This window comes from Schistocerca piceifrons, chromosome 10, assembly GCF_021461385.2.
Source record: "Schistocerca piceifrons isolate TAMUIC-IGC-003096 chromosome 10, iqSchPice1.1, whole genome shotgun sequence".
NCBI classification, from domain to species: Eukaryota; Metazoa; Arthropoda; class Insecta; order Orthoptera; family Acrididae; genus Schistocerca; species Schistocerca piceifrons.
In genome coordinates this window covers 19,495,089-19,508,548 of record NC_060147.1, presented here as the reverse complement: position 1 = coordinate 19,508,548, position 13,460 = coordinate 19,495,089, and positions in this window count along the sequence as shown.

Below are 13,460 nucleotides of genomic sequence, written 5' to 3'. Positions count from 1 at the left end.
ATTGCTTACATAAGATTTGAATAGACAGAGTGTATCATCTTCAATGCCATAGTATTTTAACTTTTTGATGAGTATGTCATGTGACACCCAGTCAAATGCTTTACTTAGGTCAATAAGTGTTCCAGACATTGATACCCTTTTTTCATACCCTTCATAAACAATCATCACCAAAGCTTCTACTGCTTTTACAGTTGATATGTGTGACCTGAAGCCTAACTGTTGTTTATTTAAAATTTTATTTGTTTCAAAATACCTGTATATCTGATTATGCACACAATTTTCTACTAACTTGGATATGATTGGTACTATGGAAATGGGTCTGTAGTTATTTGGGAGGTTTCTTTCACCTTTTTTATACACAGGCAATGTAACTGTGAGTTTAAGACAATCAGGGAATATTCCTTCATCAAGTGAGAGAAGTGGCATTTTAATTCCTTTTGCTATACATTTTATGACGAGATTACTGAGTCCATAATAGTCTTCCATTTTGGAATTACTTAATTTGTTTATTGAGTTATGAATATCATTTAATGTGATTCGGGTCCAAGTGAACTTCTCACTTCTTGTCTGTTTTGCACAAGTGAGCAATGCCTCTGCATCAGAGGCAGAATTGATGGGTGGGGTGGTGACGCAATTTACAAAATATTCATTGAGATTATTGCAGTCAATAGGCCTACTCCTTTCTTATTGGTGTTATTAATTTCTCTTTTAATAACAGTCCAGGCAGTTTTACATTTATTTTTAGAATTTAAAATATGTTCATCGTTTGCACAGCACTTGGCATTTTTTATTTCTAATCTGTAAAGGTTTCTCATTTTAGTGTAATTTTCCTTGTCCCTAACACTGTTATGAGATTTGTCTTTCATAATCATCAGTAGTATCCTGAGTTTGTTAAGTTGTGGGGTGTACCACTTGTTAGTATTTTGTTGCTTATGAGTAATATTACTCTGTACCTGTTGCTTATGAGTAATATTACTCTGTACCAAGGGGCATGTCATTTCTACTATATGCTTGATCTCTGTCAGGAAAATGGAAAAACATTTATTAATCGTTTTCTTGTTATCCATTACACGAGACCAATCCATTTCTTTTAACCAGTTTATCATTTTGTTTACATTGGATTCACCTATAATTCTGTGTGTCACTTCTCTCCCTGTAGAACTTAAGGCTGACTTTTTGATTTGATTTGATTTATTGAGCACCCATTTTATCATGTACAATGATATGGGATATGTCATGTGTTACATACAGAAAAAATATGAACAACAACATATTATGTAAAAAAACATCAGTGAACAAATCTGAATTAAATATATAGCCAAAAACACTTATAGCTTACATGATATAAATTTGTAACAATATAGGACACAAATAAGTTACATATATTCTGTGTAAAATGGACAGCAACAAGAAACAATGATTATAACACTCTATATTGACAACTTAATTAATTTTTGTGGCTACATAAAAGAGTCTACCCCACATCCCAAGTTTGTACATGAGTGAATTATAAGATAGCTGAAGGCACGCTATCTTTCTGAAGAATTCATGTATTCGCTAACACTGTAAAAACTATTACTAATTAACATTATTTTGAGTTCACTTTTAAAACTGCTCAGCTTCTGAATCCTTTTAATTTTTAAGGGAAGAGCACTATAGAGAATTTTCGGGTGGTATATTGCACTTTTGTTGTACTGGGCTTTCTTATGCACTTCTCTTTGAAAATCATTGTCTTGTTGTATAGTCATGGTACTCACTGTTTAAAGAAGAAAACTGGGGGTGAGACTTCAGAAAGCATTTACTTTCATAGATTTCTATTTGAAGCCATAGCCCTGCGTGATCTGATATTCCTAATTCTATTACATCACATTATATCTTATCAAGGCATGTGTTCAGTCTAGTGGGTTTTTCATTGAGACAGTAATAGTCTAATGACTTCAGAGTGTTAATCGTATGAGTTACATTTTTTCTAGAAAGTTTGGAAGGTAGGAGACAAGATACTGGCAGAAGTACAGGTGTGAGTACCGGGCGTGAGTCGTGCTTCGGTAGCTCAGATGGTAGAGCACTTGCCCGCGAAAGGCAAAGGTCCCGAGTTCGAGTCTCGGTCGGGCACACAGTTTTAATCTGCCAGGAAGTTACATTTTTTCTCTTTGCCCTTATATCTATGTTAATATCACCTACAATTACAATTCTATGCTGTTTATATTTTGACAACAGCAATATTAAAGTATTTGTGGCGACTATCGACTCTATGAGTCAGATATCTCCGCCATAGCAAGCTCTCTGACCCATGTGGACTTCTTGTGCGCCGCCATATTGCTTCCCATTCTGTTGTGTGCCGCCGACTGTATAAGATGTTATAAATATCCTCGCATAATAAAGTGGTATTAATGCATGTTGGTGTGTTATTTAATGATCGCTGCCACTCCGCACATCAGGAATAACCACATTGGTGACCCCAATCTGTTTTAGTTCAATTCGCAAGTGCTATTAACAGTGATTAGTATTGTGCTACGAACAATGTTTCAACAACCGTTCAGTCCCTGTGATGCAAATTCTCAGACGCAGTTTTTCAAAGCGGAAAATGAATCCATTCCAGAAATCACGCCGCAGTTTCAGTGCCAAAGTGAACTCCGCTGCCAACCGGATTTTTACCTACGTGGCCCCGAGATAAACTAAATGGTTCCCGCTTGGCCGCCGCAGCACGTTCCCGCGCTTACGGCTGCCTCATGACTGTCGGACTGCATTCTGCTTATCGACGCCCCAGCACTGCCAGCGCCTGCCGTTCCTGCTCATCTGCTGCACCCACACATGACGCCTGCTCCACAGCCGCAGACTACGCAACTCTCCACGGACATCTTACAACCGCTCAGGTATGATGCAGCTGCGTCTCCCGCGCCTTGCGCCATCCCGTCTCCTGTTCGTCTTCCGCACGTTTTCCCGACGGTTTCGTCCGTCTCTACCGCGTCGGTTTCAACCGCACCTGCTACACTCCCAAACCCGTTGTTAACAGCTCCAGCATGCCTACCGCCCGCGCCCGCGGCGGCGGCGGCACCGGCCGCCCCACCCGCGCCGGTCCACAACGTTTTATCGACTTCCGCGACGGGCTCTTTCGCTTGGCAAACACCGGCCGCGTGCTCACCTGTCCGAACTGCACCTGTTTCCATGGTACTGGAGAGTCTTCCGCACCCAACCGTGCCCCCACCAGCTGGGGCCCCAGCAACTGTACCTGCGTACACTATGCAACCGAACTCACATGTCAAGACTGAACTCTCTTCTTGCACTCCTGCCGCTTGTATATCGTGTGGTTTTGTCCCTAATAACCAGATTAGTACAGCTACTGTGTGCTAGTCTCCTGGTGCCTACAATCCCGATTTGGCACCACTCTACACTGCTACACCGTCTGCACCTCCATGTAGTGTATTCACTGCACCGACCGTTCCTCAGTACCTCGCGCCTAGCAGATTCCCAAAACTGCCAGCCCTACAAACGGAGAACCCTAAGACATGGTTTTCATTAGTGGATAAAATGTTGGACATTCACAGCGTGCTAGACAACGGAGCCCGATTTGAGTGCCTTCTTAGTCACCTGCACGATCACACAGATCTTATTAGTGACCTGCTGCTTTCGCCTCCCATGCAGAGTAAGTACGAATTTGCTAAAGCTTGTATCGTTGAACGCTTATCCCGTCCCCCTGCTGAGTCGATCCAATGCATCATCCATTAGGAACACATTGATGACCGTACCCCACCACAGCTGTGGCGCCACTTACGCGCCCTTGTGGACACAGACTTTCTACCAGACGTCGCACCTTGGACAATTTGGCTGCTTAAACTTCCTTCTGAGCTATAACTGCAGTTATTGTCCCATGTCTCTGAGCCCTTCGAAGCACGCCTGCGCATCGCCGACCGTGCCTATAGCATCATTCAACACCAGTACCTCCAGCATTCGAGTCCGGCATCCGCTGCCCCTACGCGTTATGCAGTAACAGAAGCCAAGCCTGGCCGCGGCAGGACACGCGCCACGCTGTCAGCACAAGCAACGGCCCCGCCACCCCGTGGTCGCCCGACTGCACCACCTACTTTTACGTTGCCGCCCCAAAGGTCACTGGAGACGGCCGAGCGAGCACCTGAGTACACTCTGGCTGCCCAGCTGGCCGCCTCACCACCCAGCCATGCTCCTGCACCGCAAGCTGGCTCTCCTTATTGCTGATTCCATGCTAAATTTTTGCGCTTTCCCAAACACTTATGGCAGGCACGTCTAGGCATCACACCCCACCGCGCTGCCTCACGGCGCCTACCGGCATCTCGTCCGACGCCTGCTGCACTGTCTTCCGCTTCGCGCCTCTTCGTCGAGGACACCAACACCTAACTTCGTTTTCTAGTGGACACTGGAGCTGACATTAGTGTTATCTCACCCTCCCTCGCCCCTAACATAGATCCCTTACGTGCACCGCCACTGATAGCTGCTAACAATTCCCCAATTCCGGTGCTATGTTCCTCACATCTCCTGCTTAAATTTGCCCCAGATCAGGTTTTCCCCTGGACATTTTACGTTGCGGAAGTTGATGCACCTGTACTGGGCCTCGATTTTCTTCATCACTATGCCCTCTCCCCTAATCTGCAAGCCGGCTGTCTGACTCACGTCTCCGATTCGAATGTTCCTGGTGCATCACAACATTCCCTCCCTCAGCCCGAAGTTCCTATTGACTGTTCACACACTGCCCTTTCAGAGTGTATGTCACTTGTTACAAACCTTTCTTCTGCTCTCTCAGCTTTCTTGTGCGAGCGTTCAGATGTCGATGCATTGTGCACTCAGAATGTCGACCTGCATGTTTGCATTGACAAAGTCCATGCACAACTGTTGCAGACACAAGAGCAGCTTCTACAACTCCGCACACCCACTCTTGCGATTGTGGACAAGCCTCCGCAGCCTGGTCATTGTGACGCTGTGATTCCATTAATGGTCTGGCTAGCCTCTGCCCCTACCCCCCCCCCCCCCTGCCGCTACCCCCCCCTGCTTCTCCCACGTTTTTGCGTGCAATTGCCAATGGCACATGCCACAGAATAAACACAACTGAAGGACCACGTGTGCGGCATAAGGCCTAAACACGCAGAAACTTCGCCGTGCTAAAGACATTGTTAAAGATCTTTTGGATTCCAACATTCTCCATCAATCTGATAGTAACTGGTTGTCACCAACCCATCTCGTGCCGAAGAAGGACGGTACTTTCCGCCACTGTGGTGACTACCGTGCTCTTAATGCACGCACTACCATCGATAACTACCTTATCCCCCACATTCAAGATTTCACCCAGATGTTGCATGGTTCCCAGATCTTCTACGTTCTCGATTGTAGCAAAGCATATCATCAGATTCCCATGTTCCCTGACGAAATCCCCAAGACAGCCATATTCACTCCATTTGGCCTCTTTGAGCACTGTTCCATGCCGCATGGTCTCAAAAACGCCGCACAGACATGGCAACGCTTCATCAACACACTGTTGTTTGACCTCCCTTTCGCTTATACCTACATAGACGATATTCTGATTTTCTCTCCCTCACCTGAGGAACACACTCTCCATGTTTCCAGAGTGCTTGCACTGCTCGCTGCTAATGGAGTGGAGATCAACCACGAGAAGTCTCAGCTTAGCAGTCCTCAGGTCACCTTCTTAGGTCACAGAGTCACGGCCAAGGGTGTCTGCCCTACCTCCTCTCGGGTTGAACTCATACTTAGCCTCCCTTCCCCAGAGGACTTCGCTGAACTTCGCCATTTTCTAGGCATGGTGAACTTCTACAGGCACCACCTTTCCCATGCTGCGTCTATCCAGATCCCTCTGACTGACGCTCTGGCAGGTAAGGATACTAAAGGCAAACGCAAACTCGTTTGGACACTGGAGATGGCTGATTCATTCAAAAATCACAAAACCGCTCTCTTTAAAGCTGTCACACTCGCTCACCCCGCTCCCGATGCACCAATTTCTATTACAGCTGATGTGAGCCACACTGCAATTGGTGCAGTCCTTCAGCAACATGTATTGGATACCCCCCAACCCCTCCGTTTCTTCTCCAAGAAATTAACCAAATCCCAGTCCAAATGGTCCGCTTTCGACCGTGAACTCCTCGCCCTGTACAAGGCAGTCAATTTCAGAGCCGATGTCGAGGGTCGCCTGTTCATGATTTATACAGATCACAGACCCTTGGCAGATGCAATCCGTAACCCCTCACGCGATCTCCCCCCACGACGCTTCCGCCATATGGATTTCATATCCCAATATTCCACTGTTGCACAATATATCCGAGGCACTGACAATGTAGTTGCTGACTACCTGTCTCGCGTCAACATCATCACTACCCCACTTGACCTTACCGACATGGTCCGCCGGCAAACCGAAGACCCCGATATTCGTGCCTTGCAACAAGACACAACCTCTTCCCTCTTACTGGAACAATGTGCATTCCCCGGCACCACAGAACCTGTCTGGTGCGATGTTTCCACTGGTAGCCCTCGCCCTCTCATACCCGCAGCTCTCCGCCACTCTGTTTTTGATGCACTCCACAACCTAGCTCACCCAGGCATCAAAGCGTCCACCAGATTGGTCACGGAAAGGTACGTCTGGCCCGGTGTTAAACATGATTGTAGGATGTGGGATCGCGCCTGCATACCATGTCAGAGAGCTAAAGTGGGCCGCCATGCACTTCCTACGCCAGGCACTTTCGACATACCTAAAGGACGCCTGCGACATGCCCATATTGATATTGTAGGTCCCCTCCCTCCCTCCAAGGGCTTTCGATATATCCTTTGGAAGATATTTCGGCTGAGTCTGTGGCTCGGGCCTTCATTGCCACTTGGATTTCCCAATTCGGAAACCCTACCTCACTGACCACCGACCAAGGTAGGCAGTTTGAATCACAGCTGTTCGCCTCCCTCTGTTCGTACTGTGGCGTCGCAAAGTTTCACACAACCGCTTATCACCTCCAGGCCAATGGACTTGTGGAGCACTGGCACCGCATGCTTAAAGCCGCACTTATGTGCCATGGTGACCAGTGGTCTGAATCTCTCCCCTGGGTTTTGCTAGCCCTCCACACCGCATACAAAGAGGACTTGCAAGCCTCCCTCGCCGAGATACTTTACGGGGAGCCTCTGGTTTTACCAGCTGAATTCGTCGAGGATACGCCGCTACCAAGCTCTTCTGAGCTCCCAGCACTCGTCGAGAGCGTCCGAGGGCACATCGCACTCATCAAACCTCCCTAGCCATCTGCCCACTGTAGGCCTCGTGTGCTCATGCATTAGGAACTGGCCACATGTGAATTTATCATGTTACATGATGACACACTACGGACAACCCTGCAGCCTCCCTACACTGGTCCGTTTAAAGTCTTGTCCCGAGGCCCTTCCACATTGTCGATACTTAACAACGGCAAACCAGTAAGTGTTTCACTCCACCGGGTGAAACCTGCGTGGACCTTTCAGGAGCACTCTGCAAGTGACCTCGATGTACATGACGCCTGCCCTCCTTCCCAGGAATCCCATGATGATTTGGACGGACCCACCACCCCTCCCCCCTTCCTTCCCCCTTGCAGCCAACACACGGGCCAGATGACCCATGGTTCCACGCCGTTGGCACAGGGATTATGTCCTAGCTTCAGTCGAGCTTGCTACACCTACCCCCAAGTGTTTTGCGTGTGATTTCACCATGGACAAGTGCTTTTGTGACCATCAAGTGTCCCACCCCCACCGGGCTGGCACAGGACTTGGCGCAACACCGTGCTCCACACTGCAAGGGGGGGCTCTGTGGCGACTATCGACTCTACGAGCGTGGTATCTCCGCCATAGCAGGCTCTCTGACCCATGTGGACTTCTTGTGCGCCGCCATATTGCTTCCCATTCTGTTGTGTGCTGCCGACTGTATAAGATGTTATAAATATTCTCGCATAATAAAGTGGTATTAATGCATGTTGGTATGTTATTTAATGATCGCCGCCGCTCCGCACATCAGGAATAACCACATATTAATTTTTTCTATAAATACTATCTCAACAGTGCCTGGGATTCGATAGATTGAGACAATTACAGTTTTCTCTTCGTGCATTACCTCACCAGCTACTTCTATTGTAGCTTCAAGGCATATTCTACTAAGGTCTATAACTGAGTAATGCAACTCAAGGTTACTTTTGACATACATTAAGACCCCATCATGTGTAATACTTTTTCTGCAGTAGCTTGTAACCAACGAATATCCAAGAGGAACACACAAGTCTATTTCAGTGTCTTTCGTCCAGTGTTCATTGAGGGATAGAACACAGCAGTTGATTTATCGAGCCAGTATTGTAATTCATCGATTCTACACCTAAGAGATTGTACATTTACATGAAGGAGGAGGAAACTGTCTCTGCTACATAATGGTATTCAACTTTCACAGAACCTTCTGTATTCATTTATTTTCGCTGCGTGATCTACGGTTGCGCAATTATTGAATGAATTAGACTGCTACAGTTTCCACTTAATGTGGTTTCTAACTTCCCTTCGTCTATAATGTTTTCTCTAAAAAAGGGGGGTGTACAGGCATGTTCTGTGGGACTATCTTAAGACAAGGCTGCTGCGTACTCGTATTTCACTTACAACTTTGTTTATCTCCTAACACAAAAATGTTTTCCCATCTTAATTTAGATGTTAAACATGTTCAGTGTGAAAATTTCTTTCAAGTCTGCTAATATACACTACATTGAATGTGGCATGTGTGGAACATAGTAGTTTGATTTTTATATTTGTTTTAAAAATCTCTTTGTTAATACATGAATTATAGATCAAGTCATGTCTATGAGGTATCGTCACAACAATAGTGTTTTCTATCTTTCTTAAATCTAAAACTTTTTCAAACCTGTTATACACTTTTTGGCTTCATTATGTGCTACATCGTTTGCACCAGTCACACAAACAACAAAGTCACTGCCCCTTGTTGTATTTTGTGTTCTGAGATCTCTTCAACAATATTTTCTGTCCTTGCACCAGGTTTTACGATGCCAGTTGCACAAAGATCCGTATTCACATCCTGTAGAATTTTTGCTGCCTTTCTTCCGTGGTTGTCCGCTAGAAAAAGCACATTGTGTTTCTTTGTTCGCTGTTTCTGGTTGTTGGCGATGTTTTTGCAGCTTCTTATAATGTTTTTATCTTCACGTTGGGTGGCTTGTTCACTTTCAATGTTTATGGAGTAGCTGCTGCTTTCTGATAACAAACTGAACTTGTTGGTGCACACAAACTTATGTTTATCCCATGTATTTCGTTGTGAGCAAGGCACTTTTTAGTCACTTTGTTTGGCATTACACGAGAAATAGTTTTTGAATTGTTTACACACTTTAGGCCACTGTTTTCACTTTGAAGGGCATTTGAGTTTGGCCTATTTACGCAGTTTTGGCCGTTATTTTCACTAGCATTTGAGTTCGGCCTATTTACGCAATTTTGACCATTACTTTCACTGGAATGCGTGTGTTTATGCTCTTTTGGCGTTTACTGCTCGCAACCAATGTTTCTAACTCACACTTTCCTTCACAAGTTTAGTGATATATCGTCTCAGTATATCAGCAACTAGCTAAAGACTTGAATGAGATTTTCACTCTGCAGCGGAGTGTGTGCTGATATGAAACTTCCTGGCAGATTAAAACTGTGTGCCCGACCGAGACTCGAACTCGGGACCTTTGCCTTTCGCGGGCAAGTGCTCTACCAACTGAGCTACTGAAGCACGACTCACGCCCGGTACTCACAGCTTTACTTCTGCCAGTACCTCGTCTCCTACCTTCCAAACTTTACAGAAGCTCTCCTGTGAACCATGCAGAAGCTAAAGACTTTTTAATCGTTCATTTAACTTCTCGATTTCGCCTTTAGCGTTATTACAAACACTATTTTTTACAACGTAGCTGTAGCTTTTGGTCTCTTTAATATTACTCACTTCTGCAGTTGACGTGCTTTCCCTTAAATATTGTACAGCTTCCCAATCCGTTGTAGTTCCTACCTCTTTCTTCAGCTGAACATGTAAGGCAGACTCGCATGGTTCACAGCAAAACTACTTGGATGTAATATCCTTAGTTCAACATTTTGGGAAAACATTTTTTACAATGATTTGCAATCCTAGTTGATTGGAAATTGGTCAACATAAACCTGCTAATTTACATTCAGAAATTATTGTGTAAGTATTCAAGGCTAAAATAAAGGAATTAATTGAGACTTTGGCGACAAAACATTTCTGATACAGCTTAGGCAATCATTTACACTACTTAATTTAAAAGAGAGAGGGTTGCTTCTTGCCCATATTTTAATCATTTTAAGTGAAATCTATAAAGTAGTAAACATTTGTGGTATTGATGAAGTCCTGCGTGTAGAAATTCCTGATATTCAAACACACTGTAAACTATGTATGTTGCAAAAGATTTGCTGCATCAACCATATGGTGCACTTAATCAAAATCCTGTGTGCATGAGAGATGGCAAATGCACAAAAAATTTCCTAATTATTTTTATCAAATCACATGACAAATTATTGTGCAAGTATTCAAGGCTAAAATAATTGAATTGAGTCATTGGTGACAAAACATATCCAATATCCATTGTACAGAGGGTGTCTTCGTGGTATTAGCATTAATGTTTGAGGACAATCACTTGACAGTCGTTATTTTGTACCGTACAATCCATACTTCCTAAATTTGATTGCCATTTGAATGTTGCGGTTTGCATGACAGTTTAAAGTGTTAAATACATTTATAAATACATATATAAAGGATATGGTAGTGCAGCTATAGAAGTAGGGGATGAAAGAACACGTGGTAATAAAGAAGTTCAGATTGATTAAGTACCCAAATTTGAGAAAGGCCATTAAGTTGGATCAACGTAAGCAACAGTTTTTTTTAAGAAAGTATCTTCATATTTGCATTAAATGAAAATGATTTTTGTCACATGTTCAACAATACACTGACATGTCTTTGCACTAAGAGGAGAGTATGCAGTGGTGATAAAATGATTACATGCATGTACGCTAGCTATGTGTCCAAAGGATGTAGATTTCTCAGTTATACTTTTGTGGTCCTAAATCATTTGAAGATGTTAGAACTTGTGATGGAATTGTTTGCAGTACAGATGTGACGTCACGCACGTTGGATGTAGTTTATTGTTATGAAGTATTACATGGTCTTCGTCATAAAGCCTCTGACACATTTTGCAATTGGCTAGCGCTTGTATGTGCAGTATATTTTGTTGTTGTAAATGGCGCATTGCCTTTGCAACATAAGTTTTATTTATTTACGTTTTTCCTCTTGTTTCTGTTTCATTGCTGCAGTATTATTCTCTAGTAGCAGAAAACAGTAATATTGTTTTAAAGAGTATCAGTTGTTACAGTCAAAGTTATAAAAATTCCATTGTTTTCCCGGTTTTCTCCCAGACGAAAAAATTGTCGGGATTTTGCCGGGTGTCCCAGGGCGTATACACCATCAACAAAAGATTATATATTCAAAAAAAAAAAAAGATGCGTTCCTGAAAGTGGCAAGTAGCAGTAACTGGAACAGAGACATAAACAAAATGTCTATTGTATGCAAGAGCGTGTAGTGAGCTAGATTCTGAATGTGTTCACACGTACTGTGTGAACTAGATCGCCTAATGTATGTTCATGCAAACATGTAAACTTTTCCTGTATTATTCCTGCTTACAACTTAACAGGGATTCCTGAATACCTCTGTTCCTTCACGCTCCTCTTCCCACTCTATAAATAATTTCAAAGAATAGAAATTGCGTCAAATCGCTCAGTATATTGAGATATTGCAACGAGAGTAGCCTGTGCACTAGGAGCGATTACACTAACCAGAGCGCAATTTTGTGAATGAAATTAGGGTGTGTTGGCACCATTTGGTATGCTGTAATGTTGCAATGACTGTTGCCTGGCATGACTCTCTAGCAGTCCTAAAATTGACTAGGTCAACATTTAGTCAACGAAATTATGCTCTCTTGGCACATTGTAAGTTGTGTGTGTGTGGGCAGCGTATCTTGGTGCTGATATAGTGCTTCCTGGAGGCATACAGCGAAAGCTTACATTCGTCTTGTAGGGCAAAAAACTAATTCATTCGATGCGTAATAGAAAATTGTTAATTATTTAAATTTTTAATCCTGTGTAAGTAAACACAATCTTCAGAATGTGCCCAAGTACCGAAGCTGCTTATGCAGTTTTTTGGACCTACAGCTCACTTTACAATAAAGTCATCGAAAATATACCCTACAGCTAAAAACGTAGTTAATTTTGTATTCTTCTCGAACTGCAAGTAACTTTTTATGACGAGAATGTTCTAGTTCTTATTACCTTCACCGACTAATTCTATTAGCTTCTGGATGTAGAGGGCTATGCAGATAAATTGGTGTCAATCTGGTGTTTATCACCGGTGTTCGCACCATCATGGACGCTGGTGTTCCTTCATTAATGTGGAACTGAATTTTATGTTTAGGTAGCAGAGCTTCATATACTTCTCTCAAGAAGTTCATATCCAACTGCAGCAGTTTACAGAGAGCTATATGTTTTTATTTCCATTCTTTTCAGCAGACTGACTTTACCAATAGCACAAAGACCATTGTATATCATATTTCCGGAGGAGGGTACTATTTACTAATGTTCTGGACTGGAATGGATAATCAGAAACAGCTGACAGGTATTCTGATATAAGGTACTTCGCTTAACAAGTCTATTATTAGAATAAGATCTACAGAATACCACGTATTTTTTGACGTGTTTGGTATGTTTAGAAAATTGGACGAAGTGTTTATACAATCCACAGTCTCAGGAGTAGTAGTAGTAGTAGTAGTAGTAGTAGTAGTAGTAGTGACGTAGAAAGTTTCGTTAAAGATGTTTCGCATGACGGAAATGCCTATAACAATCACTGTGTTGCAGGAATTCCGGATTATTGATATTCAGACAACTTTAGTACAACAGTGCGTGTTTGGAATAAAAACTGCCTGGTTACCATTACTGATTTGCTTTTAAGGGAAAGGCAAATGAAAATTGTTACTGCTAATGACAGTGAGTTATAAAATTAAAGCAAACTGTCAAAATATATTTTTATGGGAAAAATCATGATAACATACGTCGGACTACTTGCAACAGCTTGTTCAATTAGCGATATTGCCAGTCATCCCGAAATATTGCCGTTTATTGCAACAACACTTATGAAACATCAATGCGGCCATACGTTGCTGTAAAATTTCGCCTGTGTGAACACACTTCGAGACGGCGTGGGCGTTGGCTAGCAACGCAGAAAGCACAGAGCGAGCTACGCCACTGCAGATATGCGAAAGCAGCAGAACTGCCTTTGTGAAAGTACTAGTAGTTGGAATAGAAAAAGAGAGAAAGTTGTCTATCTATGGCATCAAGTTTAGCGAGCTAGAGTCTTATAAAGGTACTAGCTGGTAAGACTGCGCTCACATATTGTATGG